At 38.6% G+C, this 17,190-nt stretch overlaps 1 long non-coding RNA gene across 2 annotated transcripts in view; it reads right to left on the bottom strand.

Annotated features, from left to right (window-relative positions):
- The window catches only part of LOC143657844 (uncharacterized), a 31,391-nt gene extending 15,918 nt beyond the window's left edge, over positions 1-15,473 (bottom strand). For both annotated transcript variants that reach the window (XR_013162967.1, XR_013162968.1), the window contains exon 1: positions 15,265-15,473. This is a non-coding gene — a long non-coding RNA (uncharacterized LOC143657844). The remainder of the gene's footprint in view (positions 1-15,264) is intronic.
- Positions 15,474-17,190: the final 1,717 nt, after the last annotated feature.

The raw sequence follows: 17,190 nt of genomic DNA, 5'->3' as shown, positions 1-17,190 counted from the left end.
ATGTGTTGTTGGATACGATTTGCTAGAATTTTATTGAGGATTTTTGCATCTGTATTCATTAGAGAGATTGGTCTGTAGTTTTCTTTTTTTGTAATATCTTTGCCTGGTTTTGGTATGAGGGTGATGTTGGCTTCATAGAATGAATTAGGTAGTTTTCCCTCCACTTCGATTATGTTGAAGAGTTTGAGGAGAGTAGGTACTAATTCTTTCTGGAATGTTTGATAGAATTCACATGTGAAGCCGTCTGGTCCTGGACTTTTCTTTTTAGGGAGCTTTTGAATAACTAATTCAATCTCTTTACTTGTGATTGGTTTGTTGAGGTCGTCTATTTCTTCTTGAGTCAAAGTTGGTTGTTCCTGTCTTTCCAGGAACCTGTCCATTTCTTCTAAATTGTTGTATTTATTAGCGTAAAGTTGTTCATAGTGTCCTGTTATTACCTCCTTTATTTCTGTGAGGTCAGTAGTTATGTCTCCTCTTTCATTTCTAATCTTATTTATTTGCATCCTCTCTCTTCTTCTTTTTGTCAATCTTGCTAAGGGCCCATCAATCTTGTTGATTTTCTCATAGAACCAACTTCTGGTCTTATTGATTTTCTCTATTGTTTTCATGTTTTCAATTTCATTTATTTCTGCTCTAATCTTTGTTATTTCTTTCCTTTTGCTTGCTTTGGGATTAGTTTGCTGTTCTTTCTCCAGTTCTTCCAAGTGGACAGTTAATTCCTGCATCTTTGCCTTTTCTTCTTTTCTGATAAAGGCATTTAGGGCAATACATTTCCCTCTTAGCACTGCCTTTGCTGCGTCCCATAAGTTTTGATATGTTGTGTCTTCATTTTCATTTGCCTCTAGGTATTTACTAATTTCTCTTGCAATTTCTTCTTTGACCCACTTGTTGTTTAAGAGTGTGTTGTTGAGCCTCCATGTATTTATGAATTTTCTGGCACTCCGCCTATTATTGATTTCCAACTTCATTCCTTTATGATCCGAGAAAGTGTTGTGTATGATTTCAATCTTTTTAAATTTGTTAAGACTTGCTTTGTGACCCAGCATATGGTCTATCTTTGAGAATGATCCATGAGCACTTGAAAAAAAGGTGTATCCTGCTGTTGTGGGATGTAATGTCGTATAAATGTCTGTTAAGTCAAGTTCATTTATAGTAATATTCAGGTTCTCTATTTCTTTATTGATCCTCTGTGTAGATGTTCTGTCCATTGATGAGAGTGGTGAATTGAAGTCTCCAACTATTATGGTATATGTGTCTATTTCCCTTTTCAGTGTTTGCAGTGTATTCCTCACGTATTTTGGGGCATTCTGGTTCGGTGCGTAAATATTTATGATTGTTATGTCTTCTTGTTTAATTGTTCCTTTTATTAGTATATAGTGTCCTTCTTTGTCTCTTTTAACTGTTTTACATTTGAAGTCTAATTTGTTGGATATTAGTATAGCCACTCCTGCTCTTTTCTGGTTGTTGTTTCCATGAAATATCTTTTCCCAACCTTTCACTTTCAACCTATATTTATCTTTGGGTCTAAGATGTGTTTCCTGTAGACAGCATATAGAAGGATCCTGTTTTTTAATCCATTCTGCCAGTCTATGTCTTTTAATTGGGGAATTCAGTCCATTGACATTTAGAGTTATTACTGTTTGGATAATATTTTCCTCTACCATTTTGCCTTTTATATTATATATATCATATCTGTCTTTCCTTCTTTCTACACTTTTCTCCATGTCTCTCTCTTCTGTCTTTTTGTATCTGACTCTAGTGCTTCCTTTAGTATTTCTTGCAAAGCTGGTCTCTTGGTCACAAATTCTCTTAGTGACTTTTTGTCTGAGAATGTTTTAAATTCTCCCTCATTTTTGAAGGACAATTTTGCTGGATATAGGAGTCTTGGCTGGCAGTTTTTCTCTTTTAGTAACTTAAATATATCATCCCACTGTCTTCTAGCTTCCATGGTTTCTGCTGAGAAATCTACACATAGTCTTATTGGGTTTCCCTTGTATGTGACGGATTGTTTTTCTCTCGCTGCCTTCAAGATCCTCTCTTTCTCTTTGACCTCTGACATTCTAACTAGTAAGTGTCTTGGGGAACGCCTATTTGTGTCTAATCTCTTTGGGGTGCGCTGCACTTCTTGGATCTGTAATTTTAGGTCTTTCATAAGAGTTGGGAAATTTTCAGTGATAATTTCTTCCATTAGTTTTTCTCCTCCTTTTCCCTTCTCTTCTCCTTCTGGGATACCCACTACACGTATATTTGTACGGTTCACATTGTCCTTGAGTTCCCTGATACCTTGTTCAAATTTTTCCATTCTTTTCCGGATAGTTTCTGTTTCTTTTTGGAGTTCAGATGTTTCATCCTTCAAATCACTAATTCTATCTTCTGTTTCTTTAAATCTGTCATTGTAGGTATCCATTGTTTTTTCCATCTTTTCTACTTTATCTTTCACTTCCATAAGTTCTGTGATTTGTTTTTTCAGTTTTTCTATTTCTTCTTTATGTTCAGCCCATGTCTTCTTCATGTCCTCCCTCAATTTATCGATTTCGTTTTTGAAGAGGTTTTCCATTTCTGTTCGTATATTCAGCATTAGTTGTTTCAGCTCCTGTATCTCATTTGAACTATTGGTTTCTTCGTTTGACTGGGCCATATGTTCAATTTTCTGAGCGTGATCCGTTATCTTCTGCTGGCGTCTGGGCATTTAGTCAGATTTCCCCGGGTGTTCGACCCCACAGGTTGAAAGATTTTTCTGCGCAGTCTCTGGGTTCTGTTCTTCCTATCCTGCCCAGTAGGTGGCGCACGTGGCACACGCCTGTCTGTGGGTTCCACCAGCGAAAGTTGCTGTGGGTCCCTCAACTCTGGAAAACTCTCGCCGTAGGGGAGGTTCGGCAACCGAAGCGTCTTGGAAGAATGCCAGCCGGCCCGGGGTTCCAAACGCGGGGAGGGTCGCCGGCTGTCGCAGCACAGGAGAGCGTCCGGCCAAATTAGCTAGTCGGCCCGGGGCACCAAGCGTGGCGGGAGGGCGCCCGCTGTCGCAGCCCGGGAGAGTGCACTGCTCCCAGCCGACGGGGGAGTCACGTGTTTGGAAGGGATCCCCCGGTCACTGTTCTCTGCAGTCTGGGGATTTCCGATCCAACTATCTCAGTTGTTCCGGGGGGCCTCGTGTGGTGGGGGCACCAGCCGCCGCGGCCTAAGGGGACCGCCTGTCCAATTCTACCAGCTGGCCCGGGAAGGTGGAAGGGAGGGACTCCGGTCGCTTGCCGTCCCACCCAGGAAAGCCCGTGCCCCTCGGCGATCTCACCGGAGCTGGTTCTCCCAGACAGTCAGCCGTTCCAGGATGGGGTACGCTGTTCCTCTGATCTCCCTCGTGGCTCCGGGAGCTGCTCTGTATTATCTCCACTCCCCCAGTAGTTGTTCTGGAGGAGGAAAGGTGAGGGCGGCAAGGCTGTCGAGGCTGGTGACGGAGGAGCACGGTGAAGGCGGGGGAAGAGGGCACCGTGTTGGTTGGAGAGCAGCCGGAGCAGGAGGGGGAGGAGGGGGGTAGGGAGGTCGGGTGGCTCGGCTGCTGCGGGGCGCGTGCGCCGCGCGGCGGTCCGGCGGAGAAAGAGAGGGGGTAGGGAGGTCGGGCGGCTCGGCTGCTGCGGGGCACGTGCGCCGCGCGGCGGTCCGGCGGAGAAAGAGCCCTAGGTTTTCTTTAAGGTTAATGGGAATGATGTTGGCTGGGTTTTGGCAAATCACGGCAGTTAGCAATATCTATAAGAGTAGCCTCCAGAATAGCCTCTCAACTCCATCTGAACTCTCTTAGCCATTGATACCTTATTTTGTTACATTTCTTTTCCCCATTTTGGTCTGGAAGGCACCGTTGATCCTATGGTGCCAGGGCCAGGCTCATCCCTAAGAATCATGTCCCATGCTTTCAAGGAGACTTTCACCCCTGGCTGTCCTATACCAGGGTGGGTGTGGGGGGATGAGTAATAATTTTCTTTGCACAAATTTTCAAAGATTTTCAAGTCTTCTGGGATTTATGTCAACCTAAGAAAGATATTTTCTATGTAGATACTATTTTTCCCATATTTTAAGGCTTTATGTTTGACTTTAAACAAGTTAGCTAATACTTATGTGTTTCAATTTCCTTATCTGTAAACTGGGAATAATATCAATGATGTGTGTCTCCCAGAATTGTGTGGATTTAATTGGTTTAAATGTGCAAAGCTCTTAAAACAACATCTTACACAATCTCAAGAACTTAAAAGTGTTAGCTATTTTATTGTTATTTAAAGATCCATCCTTTCGTTAATATATGTGCTATACTATCTTTATCATATACTAAATTCCTATAAATATTTGTCCCTAGTAGTATAGTCTCTCATAAGTCAAAGTTGATGGGTAAGTTTCTTTAGGTTCCTTTAATGTACACCTATTATATAACCTTGAACACATTATTTTATAACTATTGTTTATTTATCTAGAGTGTTATTTGAGGGGAGAGATTTTATTACCACCTTCTTTGCATACTTACTGCCCTAAACTTACATAGTATATTTACAGTAAATATTTTTAAATTTGGGTTCATTGAGGCATTATTTACATGCAGTAGAATTTACCCAAACAATTTTAATTATGATGTAGTTCAATTTATCAAATGTTCTCTTTGTGCTTGCTTGTAGCCTAAGACATTTTTGCTAAATCCAAGGTTACAGATATTTTCTTATGTTTTCTTTCTGATTTTTTGTGGTTTTGTCTCTTATACTTAGGTCTATGATCCCTTTCAAGTCAATTTCTGAATATGATATTAGATAAGAGCAGAGGTTCATTTTATTTTTTTTGCCTAATGTTGTCCAATTATTCCTGCCCCAATTTCCAAAGCAATTATTTACCATAGTTACAGTAAATAAATTATCCATCGTTTGAACTTCTTCTTTCAGACCACTGGCTCTTTTTGCAAAACATTTGAAAATACATTCAAATTGAAATGATTTATAAATGGAGACAAGTTTTCAACATTTTCTCGATTAACTATTTAGTCATTTTGGTTAAAATATTTTACATCTAGTAATGATTCATAGGTTGACAGTGAGATGAAACAGTACACAAATTGAAACCAGAGTGACTTAGATTCAAATTCCCACTCACCATTTACTAGCTGTAGGTGGTTCATTTAAATACTTGTCTTCAGACTCAATGTATTTAGTTATAAAATGTGGATAATACCTACATCCTAGAGTTATATGGAAGATTATTCAAATGGGGCCAGAGTATGGAGCCAGAGGCTACTCATTAAGCACACATCCTCAATTAGACTTATGGTCTTATGGGATTCTCATAAAAGGGGACCTGCCACGACTGGTATGTTTTTTTGCCCCAGGATTTGGCACTGATCATTCCACAATTTCCTCACCTTTTTAAAGAGACTATCCTAGGGGAATCTGCATTTTTCCATTCTTAAATTGTTTTGCTTTTACACTAACACTAATTGATAGGTATTTCTGATAAATTTTTGTTGTTCATATTATGTAATCTATTGCTGTTGGATATGGAAATAGTCCAATAGAGATATAATTGAATATAGGATGATTAGAGAGTCAAATAATTGCAAAATCTTCATTGTGTAAGCATAGACTCTAGTCAAAGAGACCAAGAGTAGAGTTTCAAAGGAAAAAAGCATTGCATTATAATACATTTCTCCAGATTGTATTGGTTATGCTCATAGCCTAAGGGTTCCATGTTATTGGGGATATTATTACAAAATATGTAGCTGGCACTGGAGCCAATCTTGAGGCAGCCACCCTGCATGTACAGTGCTCTAGGGACACTGTGGAGACAAATTGATGGTTAACTATATTAAAAGAGCTATAAAATCCTGTCTCAGGCACATTTGCTATGGGACCCATCTCATCTGATCATAACTGAGAGAGGGGAAGGATTGTATTCTCTTTCTCATTTCAGAAGAGGCTGAAGTCTGTACAAGCACCAGGGAAATCAGAACAGTGGATGCTGCAGAAAATTCCTTACACAGGAATCCTTTAGGGTTAAAGGACAATAATTTGGAATTCCAAACCTGATCGGCCTATATGAGTTTCTTCTTCCCTGGTAAGCAGAGAAGGCAATCAGGGTTGATCACAGGGAGACAGATGATTCATTATCGTGGGAATTTTCATAAATTCGAAAGGGAGAAGAAATACTAGGTTTCTGCTTTCCAGTTGGACAGATGCCAAGCAGTTGGTTGCAGTGGAAGTACCACATCCAAGCCCTCTCAAAACTTAGTGTTCATCAGAAAGAAAAAAATGGCTTTTAATTAATAATCAGTACTCCTAGATAAGTATGCATAAGCCAAAATTCCATGGTATTATGGTTTGGGGGAATCTGGCATAAAGATTTAACGTCCACGATGATTTTTAAAAGAAAGGAAGCATTTTTATGATTAAGTGTAATCCATACTAACATTCAAAGGAGAAAATGTATAGGGAGTAGATAGTTGGAACTATTACTCGGAAATAAGGTAATTTTGTACTCTCCCCCTAACGTTAACATTTTCCAACACTAGCATCACAGCTTAGCCAGAACATTGACAGTTGCACAGTTCATCAGTTTTATTTCTATTTCCACAAATTTGCTTGTACTAACTGATTTATATGTGTGTGTGTGTGCACATGCATATGTATTATGCTCCATACAGCTTAATACCTGCATAGGTTCATATATTCACCACTACAGTTGACACTAAATAGTTTCAGTGCCACCAACAGGTGGTCCTTTCATAACCACATCCACGTTAATCCCCACCCCGACCCATGATAACCACTATTTCTAACAGATTGGTATTTCAGGCATGTTAAATAATTCTATCATTTGAAATTGTTATATAAATAGAATCGTACAACATGTAATATTTTGGGAAGAAATGAAGATTAGAGAAACCATGGAGGATAATGAAAGCAGAAGATTTTTTTTTAAAGATCAAAAAAATTTTTGAACACCCTTAGCTAAAATGCCAAGAGCAAAAAAAAAGAGGAAAGAATCAATTTACCAAAAGCAAGTATGAAACCGAAAAACAAAGGATTGAGAGGGAGTACTACAAATGACAACAAATTACATAGCCCAGGTGAAATTGGAAAATTACCTGAAAGTCAGAAACTATGAAACTGGTTCAAGAAGAAATGGAAAATCTAAATAGACACATAACAAGTAGAGATTGAGTAAGTAATGGAAAAATCTTCTTACAAAGAAAATGCCAGTCCCAGATGTATTCATTAGTGAATATACTACCATATGCTTAAAGAAGAATTAACACAAATCATTCTCTATCCCTTCCAAAAAAAGACAGCAGGAAGGTATCCTTCCCAACTTATTTCATTAGGCCAGTAGTAATCTTACACTGAAATGCAACAAAAATGTCAGAAGGAAAGAAAATCATACACCAATATCTCATGTAATTATTGATACAAAAATCCTAAACAAAATATTAGCAAACCAAATCCAGCAACATATTAAAAGGATTATAAACCATTCATATTAATAGAATAAAAGAGAAAAGCACAGAATCACACAAAAAAGAGATGTGAAAAAATCCAAAGCTTTTCTGAAGTACTCAAACTAGAAACTGAGATGAAATTCCTCAGGATAAAGGTCATCCATGAAATACTTGCTAGCATCATACTTATAGTTGAAAGACAGAATGCTCTTCCCCTAAGATTGATAACAAGGCAAGATGTGTACTCTCAGCACAGGACTGGAAGTTCTAGTCACTACAATAAAGTAATAAAAATAAATATAATACATCCTGATTGTAAAAGTAAAACTAGGGCAGTATGATGGTGGTTCAGTGGCAGATTTATCGCCTACCATACCAGAGACCCAGGTTCAATTCCCGGTGCATGCCCACGTGTTAAAAAAAAGAGGTAAAACTATCCCTGGGGGTGCAAGGGTAGTTCAGTGGTAGAATTCTTGCCTGCCATGCAGGAGACCCAGGTTTGATTCCCAGACCGTACACTTCCCAAAAAACAAACAAGCAAGCAAAAACAAACAAAAAGTCAACAAATGGTGCTGCAATAATGGGATACTCACATGGAAAAATAATGAAATGTGACCCTGCTATACAGCATACGAAAAAAAAAAAAAAAACTAAAACTATCCCTATTTGCAAATGACATATTTTATATATTAAAAATTAAGGAATCTACAGATATATGCACATGCAAAAACTGGTAGAATTTATGAATGAGTGCAGCACTAGAGAAAACTGTATAACCTTGTGCTTTGGGGTGCAATGACCTATATATGTCCTTTAGGTGTAATTCACTTATCAAGTTATTTAACGTCTCTATTTCCTTGTTGATCTTCTGTCTTGTTGTTCTATTTATAGAGGAGAGTGGTGTATTGAAGTTTCCTACTATTATTGTTGAAACATCCATCACTCCCTTCAGTTTTGCCAATGTCTGTCTCATGCCCCTTGGAGGTCCTTGATTGGGAGCATACACATTTATGATTGTTATATCTTCTTGCTGAATTGACCCTTTAATTAGTACGTAGTATCCTTCTTTGTCTCTTAGAATGTCTTTACATTTAAAGTATATTTTGTCTGATATTAGTATAGCTATCCCTGCTTTCTTTTGATTACAACTTGTATAGAAGATCTTTTACCATCCTTTCACTTTCTATCTATTTGTATCCTTGTCTAAGATGAGTCTCTTGTAAGCAACATACAGCTGAATTATGTTTCTTAATCCATTCTGTCAATCTGTATCTTTTAGTTGGTAATTTTAGTCTGTTAACATTCAAAGTTATTACTGAAAAGGCGTTTCTTGGTCCACCATCTTATCTTTTCCATTTTACTTGTCAGATCTATATATTCTTTCCCCTCTTTCTCTTTTTATCCTTTAAGTTACCCTTATCGGTACTCTTCAATTCTGTGCCCTCTTCCAGACCTCCCTCTGTTATCTTTTTTTTTTTTTTCAACTGGCAGAACTCCCTTTAGTGTATCTTGTAGGGCCAGTCGCTTGCTGACATATTCTTTCAGGATTTTTTTTGTCTGTGAAAATTTTAACCTATCCTTCAGTTTTTAAAGACAATTTGGCTGGATACAGAATTCTTAGCTGGGAGTCTTTCTCTTTCAGTATCTTAAATATATCATATCACTGCCTTCTTGCCTCCATGGTGCCAGTTGAGTAGTCTGAATTCAGTCTTATGTGGCATCCCTTTTATGTAGTAGATTCTTTTCCTCTTGCTGCTTTCAGAATTTTCTGCTCCTCTTCAAAATTTGACAGACTGATTAGTATGTGTCTTGGAGAAGGCCTATTTGGATTTATTCTATTTGGAGTTCATTGGGCTTCTTTGACTTGTTTATTTATATCCTTTATAAGGTTGGGAAGTTTTACCCCTATATATCTTCAACTACTCTTCCTAGCCCCCTATTCCTCTATTCTCCTTCTGGGACACCAGTGATTCTTATATTTGTGTGCTGTGTTTTATCTATCATTTCCCTGAGAGCCAATTCAAATTTTTCCATCGTTTTTGCCATTTGCTGTTTTGAGTGTTTGAAATCAGTTATCCTGTCCTCTATATCACTAATTCTTTCTTCTGTCTCTTCAAATCTGCTATTGTGTGCCTCCAGTATGCTTTTTGTTTGGCCAACAGAGTCTTTGGCCTCTTCGGTATCTGCTATTTTTCTATTTATTCTTTCAAATTCCTCTTTATGCTCTTCTTCTGCCTTCTTGAGCTCCTTTGTGTCATTAGCCATCCCACTTATTTTATTAAGTAGAGTTATAAGAACATCTTTGGTTAGTTGTTTCAATGTCTGTCTCTCCTCTGGTGTTTTAATTTGGTTGTTAGGTTGGGCTATATCTGTCTGCATTGTGATATGCTTCGTGAACTATTGTTTTCATCATATGTAAATATCTTGATTGATTTACTTTGGGGGTTAATTTCCTTCAGTAGGCTAAAACCTTGTGTTTGCAGGGTAAATGTGTGGCAGGATGTAGGGTATGGGGTGGAGCACAACAGTGTGGTGATGCATTGTAATGCAAGTACAGGCACAGGTTGGGGATGTTACACTGGTGCTTGTGAGTGTGGGTGCCCAGCGGCCAGGGAGGATGTAGCTATGTGGGTGCACAGGGCTGTAGGGCATAACCCTTGTACACACTAGTCTAAGGCACAGGACCCTTGATGTGCATGCGCAGAGCTATGGCAATGGGTCAGCATTATGCCTGCATGAGCTAGGGGCAGATGTGACCTGGCTGCACAGGGTTGCACTTTCTCAGAGCACTGCATGCCTTAAATTTTGATACGTTGTTCTCATTTTCATTTGCCTCAAGGTGTTTACTGTTTTCTCTTGTAATTTCTTCCTTGCCCCATTAGTTGTTTAAGAGTATGCTGTCATTTAAGGGTGTGCTTTCATGTATTTGTGAATTTTCTGGCCTTCTCTGGGGAAAGACTGCCAGCATCCAATGTTCGTCTGTCACAAGAGAAGGCACATAGCAAAATCTGCTGATCTTTCTCTTCAAAATGTCTCTGGGCTTCTGTAGGTCTTTGCTTGTTTCCCCCAGTGTATTTCTATTTCTGAGTTCTCTCTAAAATGTCTCTGACTTTTATCCTCTCATTAAAGACTCAGCAAGAGAATTAAGATCCACCTTGAATGGGCTGGGTCAAATCCTCATGGAAACAACCTAAGTAATTTCAAAATAGGGAAAGAATTTGAATAGACTTTTCTCCAAAGGAGACACATAAATAGACAATAAATCAATAAAAGTGAGAAAAATATAACCAAGAGCATTGAAAACATTTTAGCACATGAAAACTTCTTTTAATTTTCATAGTAGCATTTTCATCAGTGGCTAAAATTGAAAACATCCAAATATCTATCAACTAATGAAAGGATAAATAAAATGTGGAATTTCCATACAATGAAATATTATTCAGCCACAAAAAATGAAGTGCTGATGCATCCCAAAACATTGTTGAACTCAGAAAATATTATGCTCACTGATAAAATCTAGACACAAAAGTCTACATATTACATGATTCTGCTTATATTAAATACCCAGAATAGGCAAGCCTATAGAAATGTAAAATAGTTTAGTTGTCTTCAGGGGTTGAGGCATAGAGAATGGGGAATGCACATATGGGGTTTCATTATAGACTGAGGAAAATGTTCTAAAGTTGATTGTGGTCATAGTTGCACAACTCTGTGACAATGCAGAAAGCAACTAAATTGTACATCTTCTGGTATGTGAATTACCTCTATCTATGAACATCCACATATAGAAGTCCCTCTATCTTTGAGCATTTAGGTGGCAAAAGTGAGTTGGTATCTATTTTCCTTGTGCCCAATATGACACTATAAAACTTACAGACATATGCTTACCTATAGAAAGTGATATTTCATAACGGTTGTATGACTTCAATGGCATTGATTTTGGTGCTTCTTTGCTCTTTTAATTGTAATTATACACCTTGGAGTATCAGCAGCTTCAATCTCATAGCTTTTGCATTTATTAGGCAAGAGGGATTAGTAGTCCTAAAATATTAGCATAAAATGGTACAAATGCAGCCAACATGCTCCAGAGTAGTAAAGAATGGGTAGCCAAGATAAGAGCAACCATATCCAAATACTAACTGGTCACAGAAAGAGTTGATTTGCTTTAGTTATGGAAATTACCTTTTTTATATCTATAGAGTTTCAATATATAACAAATTCTATAAAGACTTTTTCATTGCACACATATATTGTGTCAATAATGTATTAGTGGTTGAAATAAATACCTATTAAACCTTCAAATTGAAGGACATCCTGAGATTGAATTTATTTGTCCATTGGTATTGATCTTAGAACATACAGATTCATTTAAAATTAAAAAATCAGATTTGAAAAGTGATGTTTCATTTCTGCCTTTATATCCTCTGCAAATGACAAAGCTTAATGTATCTGCATGCAGCTAATGGCTGTCATGGTGACAGCTTGTCTTTCGTTTTTTTAACATTCGGCCATTTATTGTTCACTTGATTTTGTTATCCTGACCTGCTTAGACATGGATATAACTCTTTAGTCTAAAGGCAATCTACGCCGTGGAGCTTCACTTGGCACTATAAACTTAATTAATTACTGCCATTGAAAGCAGCTGTAAACTCTGCAATAAAAGCATTTTTATTTTCCAAGCTGGGCCCAGAAAATCTGAGAAATTTGGATTAGTTCAACAGAGATATTTTGAGCATGCCTGCTCACAAAATGTCACTGCTGAGAGAGTGGACTTGTGAGCATGTTGAAATCCATGACCCATTTCCCTGACCACATGCTATCAATTGGGCTGTGATATGCCCCTGATCCAAGCTAAGTCAGTTACACTTATCTGAGATTCTGAGGATGATAGGTAGCCAAGCTAATAACACTGAAGATCAAGGAAGGGTCTTAGGGTGCCATTTTATGGTAAGCTATAATGTGCCCTGTTCAAATGGATGAATAAGGGAGAATAACAAGCAATCACACAGAGATAAAAATGTAACAAATGACAGAGATGCATGAATGGCATGGAAGAGGGATAGGCAGTATTGAGAATTGGGAAATAGAACTGTGCAATCCAGGTCACTTCTTCCAGTAAAGTTCACCAATACTTGTTGCCCTTCATAAGTCCCTAGACGATTCCCTGTATCCGTTATATAAGATAGCTTTAGGTGGAATTCTACTCCTTGCAACTCAAATATATTTGTCAATAATAATCAGTGAAACAGTACAGTAGAACCTTGGATAATTTAATTAAAAGTTCCAGAAACCTCTGCTATTCAAAACTGTATACACATTTCTATTTCTTCCCCCCCCCAAAAAACCACAGGAGAAACTTTTTATCTCAGTGGGGAAACAGCTATCTCTTTAGAATTCAAGCAATAACAATTCTATGGGGTAATGATTATTCTAGATGCATTATACCATGTAAATTAATCTATTGCTTTGGTAGCACTGCTCCAAAAAACAGTGATGATGCTGAATGCACAGAATGAACAAATTAATTAGCTAGACTGCAAAATCAAATAAAGTGCACATTGGTGACCCCTGTGTAGCAGAATAAAGAAAGGCATTAAGTTCATGCAGTCACTTTAGTTGAAGAAAAGCCATAACTTAAATTGGGGTGAATGTTCTCATTATTCATACAGGACAGTATAGTTCAGGGCCACAAGGAACTGTTAACAGGGAGAAGTTGAGCTTAAGGTTCTGGTCAATAGCAATCGGTGGTCTCTGACCAAAAGGCAGTCTGCCCCATTAATGATCCAAGGAAAAAATGCAGAGAATATAAGTATGTTAATTTCTTATTCATTCTGTATGTATAAATTACCTCCAGGAGCTAAGTTAAGCCTCAGAACATTAAACATTTAATCTTATTGCTCACTTTCAGTTACAGAGAAATCTGTGAAATAAATGTAAGCAAGAAAAAAAATGTAAATTAAAGACCCAGGTATATCTCATGATACCAAGGACAAAAATGCAGCCAAACTCAGGAAGGACAAAAGACTCTATGCAAGGGTGTTTTTCTGCATTAGCCAGAAAGTGGTATAGTTCAATTACTCTAATTTTTATTGGTCTGAAGTAGTTGCGTGCCCCCATCCAATTGCAAGAGGCTTGGAGGTACAATCTCTGGCAGGTTCTCTTTCTTCTGTCAGGTCCCTAGAAATTGACTCTAAAACAGAGATTTGTGGGCAGATGAACCTATTGAGGAGATCACTCAGTCACAGCCCCTGTGAGCGAATTAGGGAAATAGGATCAAGCAGAGACAAGATGAACTGCAATTTACTTAAATAGGCTGATCCCACAGCTAGTTCTGGAGCTAGGCTGGTCTTTCACAGTTCTTCCAAATTAAGGCAAGGGTACTGATCCTTTTTAGTTTCATGCCAACCAGATATTGAAGGTGGACTAAACTCAGAGAGGGGTTATAAGTTTGGGCAAGGCAGCTTTTTAAAGTGAAGGTAATGCTTGTAGAGGAACAGATTTGTGCGCCATCAGCAGTCTACACTCCTGAGCGCTGGGAGAAAAAGTATCACAATCCTGAAGGAATGACTTGAATAGCATGCCACAGCATCCACTACACTACACTCTTTATGCCACTAGGGTGAGCGTGCTTCTCATAATACATTCACCCTCTTTGGAAAGTGTTCAGTATTCAGTATGAAAATTTCCTAGGAAAATATGCATGCGGAAGTTGAGTGAAATACCTTATAGTTCTCAAGGTTGCAACTGATACACCTCATCTCCCTCCTCTCCTCGTTCTAGATTTCCTCACCCTTGCCTTACTATCTCTTACTTGGAGGTAAGATACAGTATCTGATCATTGTAGGATTTGAGATCATGGTCACTATACACTTCTTAGGCTCTGGCTGCTGCCCTTTCCATATCATCAAAATTGGCCGCCATGGTACTGAGGCACCCAGGGGATCATCTGAGAGACACACGTATTCTTCCCTACCCCTGGTGTTACAGCCTTGACTCCTTTTCATGAGCAGAGTCAAATAATCCTACCACTGTGGTGATTCCTTTCTGTATACGTTGGTTGCCTGTCATGAGGATCCTCAAATGAACAGATTTAGCTTTAACTTAAATAGGATTCTTACCCTACACTTTGTGGGAGGACCAGTACCTGTGGAGCCATGAATCCAAAGGCTGTGGACAGGAAAGCACTTCTACTGTCCCCTTGAGTTCCTAGACCTATGTACTCTACCTAATGGGCACACAGTGATAACTGGAACCCATTGTTATGTGCCTATAGCCAGAGCCCCTTTCTTGTAAATTGCATTTATTGGTCTGAAAAAAAGCTTTATGCAAAATTTTAGGTTCATTGATCAAATACTCTTTAAGTCCTCACAGCATGGTGTTATCTGAAGCTGGAAAGACAAACACATACTTTCATTAATTGTCAGTTCCAATTCAAATGAATTGCTGCAATCTTCCAGGATAGAAGGGGCCAATGTAATCAATGTCACATTTTGATTTATTTAAATTGTTTTTTAAACATAATGCTATTATATCCCCTTAATAGGCTATAGTTATAATACTGGGAAACCAAAAATTCACATAAGTCACCTTATTTTGATAGTTGTATTATTGCTGTTATCTGGAATCAAAGTTGTGTAATATCTCTGAGGTATGCCTATATCCCCCTAGTTTAGGCCACTTCCCTCGCTACATAAAATTGGTGACCTGCCTAAAGTTCCATCGGCTTGGAGAATTTCCCCTCACTCCTCTTTCAGGGACAAGTGGGACCATAGTGCAGCAGCAGTTCATTTTTGGATTGTACTCACATGCTGAGCCAATCCATTGATGACTCAGATTTGGTCTTTTACCTCCTAGCAGCTTGTCACAAGGGATTCCCAATGATTCTGTAGGTCTGAACTAAGGATGAGGTGAAAGTACAATAGTGGCGGGTGACATAGAAGTCCTTAGCATCTACCCATACAATTTCCTTGCGCCTCTGGTTCTGTTAAGGCAGGATTGTGGATGTACCATTAGACTTCCCTGACATTATGACTTGTGTGTGACAGAACCCCACTCATAATGGGCTTCTCTAGATCCATGACAACTTATGCCCATGATAAAATGTTCTGCCTAACTGGGCACACTAGTAAAGCAGGAGCTGGTTTATAGTTTGCTGTTGAAGATGAAATTGTCTTGCGCATGAACATTAGGAATCTACATAGGAATTAACCATAAACTCCAAAATACATCTTTTTCTACTACATATATTCTAGAATCTATGATTCTAGAAAACATATTTTACTGAGACTCCAACTTATTTTACACTTCTTGCTCACTGGTCGAATTGATACATATGTATCAATTGACTCAACTGGACATGAGTCAAGATCCAATTTCTTACGTGGTTCCATATACCACTACTCTAATGGGGCGGGGTGGGGGGCAGTGATAGCATTTTCACGTCCTGGATAGCAACATCAACTTGGATTTTGTCTCAAAAAATGTCTGAATGTTCCTTTTTGTCTGTTATATGTATTTCTCCAGCAAATGGTCTTCAGTTTGTTTGGGAGAGGGCTAGGGAAAAGCATCAGTGTACATACTTGCTATGGGGTTTGTGCTGGTTTGAAAATGTGTTGTCTTATTCCTTCTTCAATATTGTTTAGGGCAGAATCCTTTGACTGTATTGTTCCCATGGACATATCAAATCCGCTCAATTATGCATGTGACTTTTTGATTAGATGGAGCTGTGACTCTGCCCAATAAAGGTAGATCTGGATTAGTTTACTGGAGTCTCTGAAAGGGGAAACATTTTGGAGAAACCTCAAAAATGACAGACCTGTCAGACGTGGAAAACAGTTGCTTCAGAGCTGATGGAGATGCTTGGAGATGCCTGGAGTGCTGACAGAATAGATGCCTAAACAAGGATGTTTGGAGCCCAGTAGGTATCACCATGTGCCTTCCCATGAGATGCTAAGCAAACAAGAGCCTAGAGTTGCGTCCCAGAGGAGCTAAGTGAGGTCCACTGACACTTAGAGAAGAAACCATTGGTGTCAGAAGCTGGAAACAATGAAACTGCAAATGAGGACCAGCAGACACTACTGCATGCCTTCCCATGTGACAGACATCTGCCCTTCTTGAGTCAAGGTATCTTTTCCTGGGTGCCTTAGTTAGAACATTTTTTCTAGTTTTAGATGACAAAACTGTAACCTAATACATTCTTTTATTAAAGGCCATTCCGTTTCTGGTATATTGCTTTCTGGCAACTTTAACAAACCAATACAGGGTTGAAGAATACAATTCCTTAGAATCTAGCTTTGTCTTCAATCAATGTATACTTAATCTGAGAACTGACTCACATTGGGAAACTTAGCAAGGACTCATCCTTACATCAGGTTTATTGACCTACCTAACTCTTTGATTATTCTTCCTTGATTTCTTCTGATTGCATAGACTAAGTAAAAATCTAGAAACACCCTATTCTCTTTACCAGCTTTATAATGGCTTATGGTTCAGGACCTTTGGCAGCCATCCTGACATTGTCTGACCTTTCTAGTCTTAAGAGAATTGTATTCATCTTACTGTCTCTTGATAACTGTTTGGGTTTCTAACAGCCTCACAGGTACAAGGTAGCTCAGTTCAATAACAGTATTTTCTATGTTAAGCTATGACCTATAGAGGACATCCACCAGTGAGTTTCTCAGAGGGGCTAAAACCCCCACCAGCAGTATGTTCCTTGTCACTTTGGTAAATAC

Source organism: Tamandua tetradactyla, chromosome 15, assembly GCF_023851605.1.
Source record: "Tamandua tetradactyla isolate mTamTet1 chromosome 15, mTamTet1.pri, whole genome shotgun sequence".
Taxonomy (NCBI): Eukaryota; Metazoa; Chordata; class Mammalia; order Pilosa; family Myrmecophagidae; genus Tamandua; species Tamandua tetradactyla.
The sequence above is the reverse complement of the archived record's forward strand: the minus strand, read 5'-3'. Positions and strand labels throughout refer to the sequence as shown.